This window comes from Lampetra planeri, chromosome 38, assembly GCF_965212315.1.
Source record: "Lampetra planeri chromosome 38, kcLamPlan1.2.h2, whole genome shotgun sequence".
In the NCBI taxonomy this organism is placed as follows: domain Eukaryota; kingdom Metazoa; phylum Chordata; class Hyperoartia; order Petromyzontiformes; family Petromyzontidae; genus Lampetra; species Lampetra planeri.
The window spans coordinates 2,139,450-2,155,048 of record NC_136144.1 but is presented as its reverse complement, the minus strand read 5'-3'; positions in this window follow the sequence as shown (position 1 = coordinate 2,155,048).

Genomic DNA, 15,599 nt, shown 5'->3' with positions numbered 1-15,599 from the left:
GGACAAGGTTGTCAGATATTCTCCTCCTCGGGACCGCACACTTTTGGTCTGACCCAACCACCTCCCCCACCACCTTCCCCAGCCGCGCCGCAATAACCTTGGCTAGGATTTTGTAATCGGAGTTGAGCAAGGTGATGGGGCGCCAGCTCCCAAGGTCGCTGCGCTCCCCCTTGCCCTTGTATACAAGGGTTATCACTCCTCTTGTCATCGATTCTGGCACTGGGCCTTCCTCCAATATTTCTTTATACATGTGAAGTATTGGAAATGACGGCAGGAAACTCCTTGACGGGTAACACACTTCTTTTATTAAATCTTCACTTATCATCTCGATACAACGTGTGGTCTCTATTCTTCCGAGTACGGTCACCATACACCGGTACAACTCGTAACCTCTATTATTCTTATAGCACCCTGTACTTGACTCGTGTAGACCCTCTGTCTCCGTCTACACTCTTCACTCGTCTCGTGTAGACTCTAGGCCTCTGGCTACACACACATCACTCGTCTCGTGTAGACTCGTCTCGTGTAGACTCGTCTCGTGTAGACCCTATGCCTCCGGCTACACACACATCACTCGTCTCGTGTAGACTCGTCTCGTGTAGACCCTATGCCTCTGGCTACACACACACACACATCACTCGTCTCGTGTAGACTCGTCTCGTGTAGACCCTATGCCTCTGGCTACACACTCTGCATGCTGACACTGCATGCTCACCCTACACTCCGCCTCTGGGTTACACAGAGTCCCGGTCCTCACAGGACTGCGGGACTAGGTACCGCAGGGCCCTATCTCTTCCTCTCCGTCTTCAGTCTTCGCTGGTTACACTCTCCCCATGCGCCTGTGCGCATCACCTTATATAGTCCCTCCTCCCGGGAGACAGAGCGGATGCGGACCTCGATGTGAGCATCGCTCCTTAGTGAACCAATCACAACGCGCTATCTCTACGATCCTCTTTCCCCCAGCGCGTGTTTCCACTCACCAACCAATCACGCCGCGCTGCCACCCGATCACTCCCACACCAGCGCGTCACCGGCACCCAGCCAATCAGCACCACACAACCCACAATCCCGCGCTGACCCCTGATCCCTCACCGTCAGCGCGCGTCACCACACACACATCCAATCACGACGCGCTGGCACCTGATCGCTACCCCAGCGCGTATCACCACTACATCACCCCCCCCCACATAGCTCGCAGCCGTCCCGGCTGCTAACCAACAACCTCCCACAACGTTAACACAACAAAACCCCCACCCCCCCAGTGTGCCCCGTAACACAACAACAACAACACAACCTATGTACAATTTGACAATTAACACAAGAAAAGTTAATACCACACACAACACCTTATAAGAAGCTATATACAGCCCGACGAACAACATAATAAAAGCGATTTCCAGAAAATGAACGCGCCCAGCGTCTCTGCAACTACACGCAGTGACGAGGCGCTCCAACTGCCTCGACTCCTCACGTGGCAGGTCAAACAAAGTAGCGTGACCTGGCGCGAGTCCGTCTGGCCGGTCCGTCATATGGGACGGGACACTGATGACCGTCCGGCGGCTCCGGCTGCTCTAGACGGCGTGGAACGGGCCTGAAAGGGCCGGCCCCGCCGCGAAGATCCGGCCGCCGGTGGTCGGCAGCTGTCAGTTCCGAGACACCTGGGAGCAGATCAGGCGGAGACATGTGAGGATCAGGCAGAGACATTTCCCCCTTTGGGTCGTCGGTCACGTCACATGCTCGGCCCTCACGACACAATGGGAGGCCATATGGAGGCGAGAACGGTTTCAGTCGGGAGGGGTGGACGTACCACCGTCGTTTTCCCCATTTTATCTGAACGCACTGGGGCCGTGCAACGCGCACGACCTCCACGGGCCCCCGCCATGGCCTCAACAATTTAGGCGACGTAGCCAAGGGTGCCTGAGGGCAATGCAGCCAGGCCCTGTCACCAGGTTTCCATTCGTGCACGGACACCTTCCGTGCCCGCAACCGTTCATTAGCAATTTGGCGAGCCCGCGAATTAAGCCGTGCGGCCTCCCTTGCCTCTGTCAGCTTGTGAATATTGAATTTAATGTGTTCTGCCAATTTCGAATTAGTTCATGGAGCGGACAGGCCAAGCTGCGTTTCCATGGGCGGGTCGGCTTCCCGACCGTACATCAAATAGAATGGGAAAAAACCCGTCGCTGCATGGGGGGCCATCCTATACGCGGCAAGGACCCCCGGGACCTGCAGGTCCCAATCTACATGTGCCTAACACACCTGGTGGCACAGCATAGAAGTCAAAGTCTTGTGAAGTCTCTCCACCATCCCGTCCGTCTGCGGGTGGTACGGGGAGGTACGCACCTTCTTGGTACCCAACAGATCGCACACCTCTTGCAACAATTTACTCGAAAAAATTTTCCCTTGGTCGGTCAGCAAGCGTTCGGGAGCCCCCTTGTCCAGGACATAGCCCTGGACAAAGGCGTCCGTCACAGCCGCTGCCGACTGGTTGGCGAGAGGCCACGCCATAGGCCACCGGGTGAAATATTCGACCCCCACCAACAGGTATTTATTCCCTCTAGGCGTGACTGGAAAAGGCCCCAAAATATCGAGTGCAACGAGCTCGTTAGTGCGCGAGACCTGAATAGATTGCAGCGGTGGATTAGCTGGCACGGGCGGTGGTTTCCGTCTGGCGCACTCAACGCACCCCTTCAGAATATTTACCACGTCACTCCCCATTCCCGGCCAATAATAGTCACGCTGAAGCAGGGCAAGCGTTTTGTTTACTCCCAAATGCAAGAGGCGTTCGTGTGCGGCCAAAACAACTTTCCCCCTTACAGCAGAAGGCACCACCAGTGCATGCCGCCGGGACAAAATGTCCCATCTCATCAACATGCCCTGTTTAAGTACATAGGAGCCAGTTCGCTCCTGGTCCTCTTTAGGACCTCCCACCCTGCGGCGCAATGCTAGCAGGGAGCTGTCCGCCATTTGGAGGCGGCCCCACTCACTCAGCGACAGTGAGAGCAGCGAGTCCCGATCCTGAGAGGTAGCGGGGACATCCCCGATTGGCGCGCCCGCGGTCGCAGCCAATGCCCCTTTATCTTCCACAACCGGCGAGTTACAGCACGCCGATCCCGATAGACACGCACATTTCTGACAAGGCAACAATCGCGACAGGGCATCGGCATTTGTGTGTCGCAACCCCTTACGGTATGTGGTCGTGAACTGATAGTCTTGGAGGACTTCCAACCACCGTGACAATTGGCCCGAGGGTTGGGCGACCCTCAATGAATACTGTAGCGCCGCGTGGTCCGTCCGGACCGTAAAGTGACGACCATAGAGATACGGTCTGAACTGTTGTACAAAAAAAACAATGGCGAGCAGTTCACGACGGGTGACGCAGTATCGCTGCTCCGCCGAAGACAACACCCTGCTACCATAAGCGACCACCCTTTCGACTCCCCCAACGACCTGGGACAGTACCCCCCCAATGCCCGTGTTGCTAGTGTAGGGGTCTTACGGAGGGAATATGTGTCGAGCGGATATGTATGGGATCCAACGGGAAACTAGCACAGTGGGCGGGGCTACGTCAGTGCACGGGCAGGTGCCCTCTACGACGTCCGCGCTTCGGACGTTACGATCCCCCGGGGCCCCACCCCTCAGGTATAAAAGGGAAATGTATCGGGGGGCTAAGGGGAGTTGGTTAGCTAAGAAGAGAAGACGGAAGACGTCCCAGATAGAGCCCTGGTCTCCCCCTGCTACGCCGTCCTTGTCAGGACCGCGCAGGCTCGAGTCAGTGGCGTGGTGCCAGAGCCAGAGCCAGGGTTGGTCTGGACTCTGAGTACCGGGCCCGACTGACCAGTGTCGGGCCAAGATAGCCTCCCCTAGTCCACGAGAGGAGGACTCTGAGGCAGGCTAGGTTTAGCCTAGAGGTGTGTCCTCAGATAGACGGGTGAGGGGGCCGATACCCCCTCAGTGTGTATGTCACAACGTGTGGTGTTAAATAAACAAGTGTGCCTCCAACTCCGGTGTGAACGAGTCATAAGAGTACTACATCTGGCGTCAGAAGTAAACAACGAACATGGACACGCGCCGAACAGCTCGGGCCGGGGTACAGGAGGCGGAGGACACCGCGGGAAGTGCGGTACCAGAGACGGCTGAGGGGGCCAACGAGCAGCCGGGACCGAATGAGTCTTTACCGGGCCATCGGGAGGAAGGGGAGTCGCTGTCCGACGGGCTGCGGCTGGCGCACGCGAGGTTGGCGGAGCTGCTATACGCTGCTGCCGCCACACTCGAGACCATCACTCGGCTGGGGGCTGCTGACCACCGCGAGGCGAGGACAGCCGACGGCCGTTGCGCCTTCCCGCCATTTCTAACGTCGGCACTTTTGAAAGTCCCGCCATCGCCGCAGCAGCTGCCGAGGGCGTGGCCAACCTCAACTTGGGGTCCGACATCGACTCCGCTGGAGCTGCCGCGTCACCGCCTTCGGACGGAGCGTCACTATCTGCGCGACAGGCGATTACAGCTGCCGTTCGTGCTGACGCTCGGCCGAGTCGCGGGGACATCAAAGTGCGGTCCTCCACGGCGGTCGCGGCACTACACCAAAGACTACCCCCGCTGAAGGAGTTCGTGGCTGAGGAGGGCGACTGGGGGGGATTTCAGCGGCGCTTCCTCGCGCATCAAGAGATGGCGGGGTGGTCAGACGACGAAGCCCTCTGCGCACTACCGGCGCTCCTGGACGGCGACGCCCTCGCCGCTCTTACGTCTGCATCGAGGGACAAGCGCTCTACTCTTCAGATGGCGCTGCAATTGCTGGCTGGGGTTTACGGACCATCGGCCGAGTGTAGGCAGCGATTCTACGACCGCCAGCGGGGTGCGAAGGAGTCGCCCCTCGCCTACCGTACCAGCCTTCTGGCGCTCGCAAAGACGGCCTTCCCTCGTATGGATGACCAAGGCGTCGACGCCATGGTCACCGAGAAGATCCTTCTGCTGGCGGACGACCTGGACGTCGCCATCGTCGCGCAGGAGGACGTGGAGATGGGTTCCCTCCAAGCGGCGCGCCTCCTCCACGCCAACCTCCTGTCGCAGCGAAGGAAGGCCAGCAGGGCAGCTGCCGGCCGTACGGTGGCTGCCGTCACCTCACCGACGGAGGAGGTCTACGCCGCCGACTTCCGACAGCAGCAACGGATGGGAGCGCGGGCGGACCGGGATGGCCCGACCCGCCCCGACCGCCCGTCTTCACCACCTGCGCTCCCGCGCTGCTATAACTGCGGCGTCCGGGGCCACGTCGCCTTGGGGTGCCGTTCTCCTCGACAGCGGGGGACGACGCCTCGCCGGGACGCCGGCCCTCCTCCTCCTCCCAAGCTCCACCGACATGACCCGGCGAGTCGCGGCACCCCACATGTTTGGCCAAAGCACACACCCGTTACACATGTACACACCGCAACGAACGGGGGGCCAACATTGCACGCCATGGGGCCAACACGAACCACTATGGGGACCAAATTCGAACCAGCCCAGTGGTCCGTGTTGGCCCATCGCGTTCTAGCTGCGCCGTCGGGCTCGTCGGCCGTAGTAGGGTATATTGACGGGATCGAAGTGCGTATCCTCGTCGATACAGGTGCGTCGGCAACCATCATTTCGGAACTAATATACAACATTCTCCCTGTCCAAAGTCGTCCCTTGCTACCGGTTAATGTGCTATTCTACGCTGCTAACGGGGGCTCACTGGGTATCATGGGGCAGATTCGCGCGCAAATTTCGATCGGTGATATTAAATTGTCCGGCCCTATTTTTGTGTCCTCCTCGCTGGCGGTTCCGTGCCTGCTGGGGACGGATTTCTTGGGCAAAATGCCGATTCGGATCATGATTAATCAGGGTTGCATTGAACTCCCGTCGGGACGGCGGATGGCGTTTTTGCCTTCCCCTACTACGGATCGTTCGGCGCTCGCGACGGTACCCGCGTTTGTAGTTCAGACGGTTCGCGTGCCGCCAGGGGCACAAATGTTGGTACCCCTGAAGCTTCGTAGGCCCTTCGCTAAGGGTCTTGGGGACCAGGGTGTCCTGCTCGGCCCATCTAGGGCTGGGGTTAGCGGGCCGCATTTGATTCCCGCTCAGACCATTGTGAGGGGGGACGGGGACCCCTTCATCGCGGTCCTCAATGTGGGGTCGCAGGCCGTGGTAATTCCCCAGGGGACCGTGCTTGCTCACGCAACGCCGGTGCCCTGTGAGGAGTCTGTCGCAAATCACGTGCATGCTGCCACTCTGCCGACTCCACATTCGGACACCGATGAAGGGTGGCTTGAGGCGCTTTGTGCGGGATCGACGGACCTGTCGGACGTAGAGCGTCAAAAACTTAGGACACTGTTGCACGAATTCGCCGATGTGTTTAGTCAAAACAAATTCGATCTGGGCTGCACCCAATTGCTGCGTCACCATATTGATACTGGTGACAGCGCGCCCATACGCCAAAATCCCTTCCGGCTGAGTCCCGCCGAGAAGGAACATGTCAAATCGGCTGTTGATGACATGTTAGCCGCCGATATAATTTCTCCCTCTACCAGCCCGTGGGGAGCACCGATCGTTCTGGTAAAGAAACAGGATGGATCGTTGCGGTTTTGCGTCGATTTTCGCCGCCTCAACAAAATTTCCGTTGCTGACGCATACCCGCTTCCCCGTATTGATGAATCACTCGACGCCTTGGCGGGGGCGCGATTCTTCTCCACATTGGATTTGCTTTCGGGATTCTGGCAGCTTCCTCTGGATGATGAATCTAAGCCTAAAACCGCTTTCCGTACGCCACATGGTCTCTTCCAATTTAACCGGTTGCCGATGGGATTACACTCGGCGCCGGCGACTTTCCAGCGATTGATGGAATTGGTTTTGGCTGGATTGCAGTGGGATTCGTGTTTAATCTATTTGGACGACGTTATCGTCTTTAGCAGAACATTCGACGAGCATCTCCAGAGGTTGCGGGCCGTTTTCCTCAAAATGCGGGCTGCTAATTTGAAATTTAAACCCCAAAAGTGTCATTTGTTGCGCGAATCGGTACGTTATTTGGGGCACATCGTAGGGCGCTCGGGTATTGCTACCGATCCCGCCAAAACGCAGTGCGTCAGCTCCTGGCCGACTCCCACCTCGGTGGGAGAGGTCAGGAGCTTTGTGGGTTTCGCGTCATACTACCGACGTTTTGTCGCGGACTTTGCCACCATTGCTAAACCCCTGCACGCTTTGACGTCAAAGGGGGTCCGTTTCCATTGGGGACAGGAGGAGGAGGCTGCGTTTCGCTCACTTCGGGACGCTCTGGTTAATGCCCCTCCCCTGGTTTATCCTGATTTCTCAAAACCCTTTGTGCTCGATACTGACGCGAGCAACACAGGTATTGGGGGCGTGCTGTCCCAGGTGGTCGAGGGCGTCGAACGGGTGGTCGCGTACGGTAGCCGAGTGTTGTCTCCGGCGGAGCAACGATATTGTGTCACGCGTCGGGAACTGCTGGCAATTGTCTACTTCATCCAGCAGTACCGGCCGTATCTGTACGGACAGTGTTTCACCGTCCGTACAGACCATGCAGCGCTACAGTACGCCCTGCGAGTCCAACAACCATCGGGACAATTGTCTCGATGGCTGGAGGTTCTCCAGGATTTTGATTTTCAGACCACGTACCGTAAGGGCGTTCGCCACACCAACGCGGACGCCCTGTCACGCATGCCGACCACCCCCGAATGCGCATGCCTCCTGGGGTCGGGTCGGTGCAGGCATCCTGCTGAATTGCCTGTCCCGGTCTTGGCGGCTGCTGATGACGCCGCATCAATGACTAATTCTATCGCACAACAGGGTTCTGATTCCCTGTTGGGGTTGCCTGCTACGGAATGGGGCCGGTTGCAAATGGAAGATACTTCCCTCCTTGCGTTGCGCCGCCGCGTCGGGGACCGGGGGCGGGGGAGGGGTGATGCCGACGCATGGGAAATGCTCGGTGGGTTGTTAATGCATTGGGACGGGAAATCCCATCGCCACCGGCTAGTGGTCCCTTCGGGGTTACGGGGTAGGGTGGTGTGGGCCGCTCACGAGCACCTCCTCCACCTGGGTACCCAAAAGACCCTGGCCTTGCTCCAACTTGATTTCTTTTGGCCGGGCATGACAAGGGATGTCGGGGATCTGCTAGCATCGTGCCCTAGATGTGCGCAGCGCAAACCACCAGCGAAGGAGTCGAACCCGCCCCTGCAATCTATCAGGGTTTCCCGGGTGAACGAACTCGTCGCGCTGGACATTCTAGGACCGTTCCCCGCCACCCCTAGGGGAAATAGGTATTTGCTAACCGGGGTTGAATATTTCACGCGCTGGCCTATGGCCTGGCCCCTGGCCAACCAGTCGGCGGCAGCCATCGTGGAGGCCTTTGTCCAGGGATACGTCCTTGACAAAGGTGCTCCCGAGAGGCTGCTGACTGACCAGGGTAAAAAATTTTCAAGCAAATTGCTCAAACAGGTCTGTGACATCCTTGGCACTAAAAAGATTCGCACCTCTCCATATCACCCACAAACCGACGGGATGGTCGAGCGGTTGCATCGTACCATCACGTCGATGCTGTCGCAGCACGTTTCTGACTCACAGACGGATTGGGATTTGAAAATTCAGGGGGTCCTGTCAGCATACCGGTTGGCCCCCCATACTGCGACGGGATTTTCCCCCTTTTTCCTTATGTACGGCCGCGAGCCGGAGCCACCTGTTCAGGCCCAACTGCAGATCCCGGCGCCGCACGGAAAGACTCAATTGGCCGAACACGTTAAATTCAACCGGGAAAAATTAACGGAGGCTCGGGATGCTGCCATGCAAAATTCTGCCAGGCGGCAGAGGGCTAATGAGCGCCTCAGAATGGGTCGCGCGCATGTAATACAGTGGAAGCCGGGGGACAGGGCGTGGTTGCACTGTCCCCAGGTACCGCTCGCGTCCTCCTCTAAACTGCTGCGACCGTGGCGGGGTCCCGTCGAGGTGGTTGAGGTCCTGAGACCTCAGTGCGTGCGCATTCAATGGGGGAGGCGCCGGTGGTTTGTACACCCTGCCAGGCTAAAACCCTTCGTTGCGGTGCGAGATCCCACTACACACGCGCGTGGCCAAGCATGTGGGGGGGCGTCCGACTCAGAGGGGTCTTCTCCGTTGCTCCCGCCTAACGTGCTGCCGGCTGTCCCACCCCCAGGCGCACCGGGAGTGACGGGCTCACGCCCGACGACCCCCGCAGGGGATGCTGAGGGTCTTGCGACGTCGGCAACAGACTCGCTCTGTGACGAACACCTGCCGGCCAACGACCTGCCGGCCGACGACCTGCCGGCCGCGCCTGTCCCGTGTGACGGGCCGGCGGCGAGAACGCGCGCAAAAATGCGCAGACTCTTGTGAAAAAAAAGAGAGAAGAAAAAAAAAATTTTTTTTTTGGGTCTTTTGTGCTTTCTCTTCCGGTGTACATTCGCATGTTGTGCTCACGGTGTGGGGCGTCCGTGCTGTGTTCCCGGCACGTGCCGCGCTGCGTTGTACGATTATTGTGTTGTGTGTGTTGTGTGTGTTGTGTGTGTTGTGTGTGTTGTGCGTCGTCTGTGGGGGGGCTGGAGGGGGACTCCAGGTAAAGATACACGTGTATATACGCTCGTCCTACGGTTTTCGTATTTATTCGCGGGGGGGGGGGGGGTTCGTCGGATTATTTTTTTTCTTTCTTCCTGGTGTTATGCTCGTTGCGTTATTGTTCAAAAAAAAAAAATGAGGCACACGCTGGGGTATCGAGGGCTGAATAAACTTTTATTGTCGATGTTGCAGCCGGGACGGCTGCGAGCTGTACAGGGGGGGGTGATGTAGGGGTCTTACGGAGGGAATATGTGTCGAGCGGATATGTATGGGATCCAACGGGAAACTAGCACAGTGGGCGGGGCTACGTCAGTGCACGGGCAGGTGCCCTCTACGACGTCCGCGCTTCGGACGTTACGATCCCCCGGGGCCCCACCCCTCAGGTATAAAAGGGAAATGTATCGGGGGGCTAGGGGGAGTTGGTTAGCTAAGAAGAGAAGACGGAAGACGTCCCAGATAGAGCCCTGGTCTCCCCCTGCTACGCCGTCCTTGTCAGGACCGCGCAGGCTCGAGTCAGTGGCGTGGTGCCAGAGCCAGAGCCAGGGTTGGTCTGGACTCTGAGTACCGGGCCCGACTGACCAGTGTCGGGCCAAGATAGCCTCCCCTAGTCCACGAGAGGAGGACTCTGAGGCAGGCTAGGTTTAGCCTAGAGGTGTGTCCTCAGATAGACGGGTGAGGGGGCCGATACCCCCTCAGTGTGTATGTCACAACGTGTGGTGTTAAATAAACAAGTGTGCCTCCAACTCCGGTGTGAACGAGTCATAAGAGTACTACACTAGCATCCGTATCTAGCAAGAAGGGACTCGCAAAATCCGGATAACGCAAGGGTGGGGCACCCACCAAGGCGTCCCGGAGGGCGCAGAACGCGGCCTCCTCTTCCGGTCCCCATTTGAACTTCACACCCTTCACCGTTAGAGCGTGCAAGGGTTTTGCAATAGTGGCGAAGTGCTCAACGAATCGGCGGTAATACGAAGCAAAACCGATGAAACTGCGCACGTCTGCAACTGACGTGGGTGTCGGCCATGAACTGACACAGTCCGTCTTCGCGGGATCGGTAGAGATCCCCTTAGAGTCGACAATGTGACCCAAGTATCTAACGGACTTACGAAAAAGGTGGCATTTGGCCGGTTTAAACTTTAATTTAGCCGATCGCATTCGCAAGAACACCCCTCTCAATCGCTGGAGGTGTTCCTCAAATGTTTTACTGAAAACAATGACATCGTCAAGGTAAATCAAGCACGTCTCCCATTGCAAGCCCGACAAAACCAACTCCATAAGGCGCTGAAACGTCGCTGGAGAGGAGTGAAGTCCCATGGGTAACCGGTTAAACTGGAACAGCCCCCCTGGAGTCCGAAATGCTGTCTTAGGTTTAGACTCTTCGTCGAGTGGCAACTGCCAGAACCCCGATAACAAATCAAGAGTCGAAAAATATCGCGCACCAGACAATGCATCGAGGGACTCGTCCATCCTGGGGAGCGGATACGCGTCAGCCACAGAGATCTTATTCAGGCGACGGAAATCTACGCAAAATCGCAAGGACCCGTCTTGCTTCTTAACCAGCACAATAGGTGCTCCCCAAGGACTGGAGGAAGGCGAAATAATGTCGGCTTCAAGCATATCGTTAACGGCCGACTGAACATGTTCCTTTTCAGCAGGACTCAGTCGGAAGGGATTTAGCCTGACCGGTGCCGCATCGCCCGTGTCAATGTGGTGGCGTAACAAATCCGTACACCCAATGTCATATTTATGTTTACTGAACACATCAGAAAATTCCATTAGTAACTCGCGCAGTGCACCCAACTGCACCCCTGACAAATCGTCCGAGCCCGCGCACAGCGAATGGACCCATTCAAGGTCCTCCCTCGGTTCAATGTTCTGCGTGGGGCTCGGATCAACGTGCGCAACCAGCCGCTCCTCCGCAGGAACCCGCGCCGCGTGAGCCAGCACGGTACCCTGCTGAATGACGGCTGGCCGCGACCCAGCGTTTAAAACCATCACAAACGGATCCTTGTCCGCCCGAACCAAAGTGTGAGCCACCGACAAATCGACCCCCCCGACAGCCCTGTTAGAAGGACCCAAAAGCATGCCTTGTTCCGAAGTCCCCTCCACCCATGGTTTCCGCAACCGGAGGGGAATTAACATCTGTGAACCCGGGGGCACGTGCATGGTCTGCGTCGCCAATGCTTGTATCGTGGCGCACGCCGTCCGAATCTCAGTAGGGCTCGTCAAAAATGAAATACGGCGACCCGAAGGTAGTTCAATGCAACGCTGATCGATTAGAATTTTAATGGGCATCTTAGCCAAAAAATCAGTGCCCAATAGACAAGGAACCGCCAAAGAAGACGAAACGAAAACGGGTCCCGACAATTTGATATCCCGAATGCAAATGGACGCCCTAATCTGGACCGATAATGCCTAACGATCCCCCATTTGCGGCGAAAAATGGCACATCCACTGGGAGCAGCGGACGGCATTGGATGGGGAGAATGTTATAAATGAGGTCCGATATAATAGTCGCCGACGCCCCCGTGTCCACCAATACCCTGACCTCGACCCCATCAATAGAACCCGCAACGACGGATGAACCCGCTGAAGCAGCCACAATTCTATGCCCCAACTCCGACCATTCAATGTCTCTCCGGTCCCGGCCGAAACCCCCTCGCCGAACCGAATCCCCGAACCCTAACCGGCCCTCTTCCGTCGCTCCGCGACGGCCCATGCGTGTCGAGTGTGTGGGCCGAGCATGTGAGGTGCCGCGACTTGCCGGGGTTCGTAGGGATGCCTTGGGGCCTTGGTCGTCGTCCAGCCGAGATCCCATGGTGCGCTGACGGGGAGCGCGGCAACCGGACGCCACGTGGCCCCGGAGGCCGCAGTTATAGCACGTGATGAGGGTCGTCGGTGATCTCGGTTGCTCCAGCTTGCGAGCCGATTGCAGAGGCGACCGACCCCCCGACCTCCAGTCCCCTGGTCGTCCCGCGGTGAACGCCTCCTCTCGTGGACTGACGACTTGGGGTTCGGTGATCACCGGACCTGGAGCTGAGGCCACGGCAGCGTTGCAGACGATCCCCTGTTTGCGTTGAAGGGCCTCGTGCGCTTGTATACTCGTAGCGACCCGTAAGGAAGAAATGTCGATCTCGTCGGCCGTGTTGATGGGGACCCCCAGGTCCTGCGCCAACTTAAGCAGCTGCTCCAAAACCATCGCATCCTGGCCCTCCTTGTCCATCCGAGGGAATGCAGCATCGGCGAGAGCCAGCAACGCCGTGCGATAGGCGAGCGCGGTCTCCGTGTCCGCCTTCCGCCTTGCATAAAAATGATGGCGGCACGCCGAGGGAGGTCCGTAGACCTTGGCCATGAGACCCAGCGCTGCCTTAAGCGTGGAGCGGTCCGACCTCCGAGCTGACATGAAGGCCGCGAGCGCGTTGTCGTCCAACATGGCAGGCAGTGCCCGCAGCGCCGTAGCATCGGACCAGGCAGACATCTCCTGATGCGCCAAAAACCTGCGCTGAAATTGGCCCCAGTCCCCGCCTTCCGCCTTGAAGGCTGACAATGCGGGGAGGCGCTGTTGAAAAATGAAGTCGTCCTCCGCGTCGTGGTTCCTTCCCGCCGCCCCGTCGGTGTGTAAGATGGCGGCCCCAATGGCGGATGACTGATGGCGGTCCGCAGCGCGCGTTGATGACGTAAGAGGGCGCACTTGGAGAACCGCCGCCACGTGGCGGTCGCCGTTCCCGCCAAAAGTCGACGCCGATGAAATGGCGGGAATCGCCAAGTCATTTTGGCGGGAATCTGCGGGGCGACCCTGTAGAATGTCCGCCGCCATCTCCGCTCCAGCCGACGAGCTGATTTCCGCCAGGATGGACGCGGCGGCGAGCAGCAGCTCCGCCAGACGAGAGTGCGCCTCACGGAGCACGGCCCCGGTCCCCCGTCGCTCCTCCGGCGCCGCCGGCGGATCCTGCAGCGTGGGCCATTCTTCGTCCTCACCCCCCGACGGCAGCTGGCCCGGGTCGTCAAGGTTGTCCTCGCGGTCAATCCCGTGGGTCCGATTGGTCTTCCTTGTATCCATGCTTGGAAGACAGTTTCACTTCTGACGCCAGTTGAAGTATTGGAAATGACGGCAGGAAACTCCTTGACGGGTAACACACTTCTTTTATTAAATCTTCACTTATCTCGATACAACGTGTGGTCTCTATTCTTCCGAGTACGGTCACCATACACCGGTACAACTCGTAACCTCTATTCTTCTTATAGCACCCTGTACTTGACTCGTGTAGACCCTCTGCCTCCGTCTACACTCTTCACTCGTCTCGTGTAGACTCTAGGCCTCTGGCTACACACTCTTCACTCGTCTCGTGTAGACTCTAGGCCTCTGGCTACACACACTTCACTCGTCTCGTGTAGACTCTAGGCCTCTGGCTACACACACTTCACTCGTCTCGTGTAGACTCTAGGCCTCTGGCTACACACACTTCACTCGTCTCGTGTAGACTCTAGGCCTCTGGCTACACACACTTCACTCGTCTCGTGTAGACTCTAGGCCTCTGGCTACACACACTTCACTCGTCTCGTGTAGACTCTAGGCCTCTGGCTACACACACTTCACTCGTCTCGTGTAGACTCTAGGCCTCTGGCTACACACACTTCACTCGTCTCGTGTAGACTCTAGGCCTCTGGCTACACACACTTCACTCGTCTCGTGTAGACTCTAGGCCTCTGGCTACACACACTTCACTCGTCTCGTGTAGACTCGTCTCGTGTAGACTCGTCTCGTGTAGACTCGTCTCGTGTAGACTCGTCTCGTGTAGACTCGTCTCGTGTAGACTCGTCTCGTGTAGACTCGTCTCGTGTAGACTCGTCTCGTGTAGACTCGTCTCGTGTAGACTCGTCTCGTGTAGACTCGTCTCGTGTAGACTCGTCTCGTGTAGACTCGTCTCGTGTAGACTCGTCTCGTGTAGACTCGTCTCGTGTAGACTCGTCTCGTGTAGACTCGTCTCGTGTAGACTCGTCTCGTGTAGACTCGTCTCGTGTAGACTCGTCTCGTGTAGACTCGTCTCGTGTAGACTCGTCTCGTGTAGACTCGTCTCGTGTAGACTCGTCTCGTGTAGACTCGTCTCGTGTAGACTCGTCTCGTGTAGACTCGTCTCGTGTAGACTCGTCTCGTGTAGACCCTATGCCTCTGGCTACACACACACACATCACTCGTCTCGTGTAGACTCGTCTCATGTAGACCCTATGCCTCTGGCTACACACTCTGCATGCTGACACTGCATGCTCACCCTACACTCCGCCTCTGGGGTACACAGAGTCCCGGACCTCACAGGACTGCGGGACTAGGTACCGCAGGGCCCTATCTCTTCCTCTCCGTCTTCAGTCTTCGCTGGTTACACTCTCCCCGTGCGCCTGTGCGCATCACCTTATATAGTCCCTCCTCCCGGGAGACAGAGCGGATGCGGACCTCGATGTGAGCATCGCTCCTTAGTGAACCAATCACAACGCGCTATCTCTACGATCCTCTTTCCCCCAGCGCGTGTTTCCACTCACCAACCAATCATGCCGCGCTGCCACCCGATCACTCCCACACCAGCGCGTCACCGGCACCCAGCCAATCAGCACCACACAACCCACGATCCCGCGCTGACCCCTGATCCCTCACCGTCAGCGCGCGTCACCACACACACATCCAATCACAACGCGCTGGCACCTGATCGCTACCCCAGCGCGTATCACCACTACACATGTGCCACATATCCTCTTGGATGGTACTCCAGAACGTGATATAACATTTCGCTGGTATCCCATCCTCCCCTGGTGCCCTTTGCCGATGTAGCCCTGCTACCGCCTCTTCCAGTTCTGCCATCAGGATAGGCTTGTTCATCTTACCCGGAGCCTCGATTACCCTGTCTACCTCCCCTAGCATGGTGTCTCGTGGCCCCACCTGTGACTGTCTACTCGTGTATATTTCCTTAAAGTAACCCCTCGCAGCCTCTACTATTTCCTCCGTTTGCGTAAGCTTTCCTAGGCTG